Below are 269 nucleotides of genomic sequence, written 5' to 3'. Positions count from 1 at the left end.
CTGCAGCGGGCCTGGGTTGGGGTGTTACACCAACAGGCACCTGCAGAAGCGCCTGGAGCGGGACAGATGGAAAATACCAGGCGGACCTGGATTTTTCTGGAAGACGGGACGATGGGAGAGTGACAGAAATATTAGGCTTACTCTGTCTTTAATTACTGCTACTTTAATTATTACTGCTGGAGCTTGCACTCCTTCCCCCCCCAAACTGCTCAACAGACTTTTTCTAAAAGGGCCCTTCAGTGTCTGTAGTGCTGCCCTGGCATCCCTGC

The sequence above is a fragment of the Phaethon lepturus genome, unplaced genomic scaffold (assembly GCF_000687285.1).
Source record: "Phaethon lepturus isolate BGI_N335 unplaced genomic scaffold, ASM68728v1 scaffold2983, whole genome shotgun sequence".
Taxonomy (NCBI): domain Eukaryota; kingdom Metazoa; phylum Chordata; class Aves; order Phaethontiformes; family Phaethontidae; genus Phaethon; species Phaethon lepturus.
Note: the sequence above shows the minus strand (reverse complement) of the source record.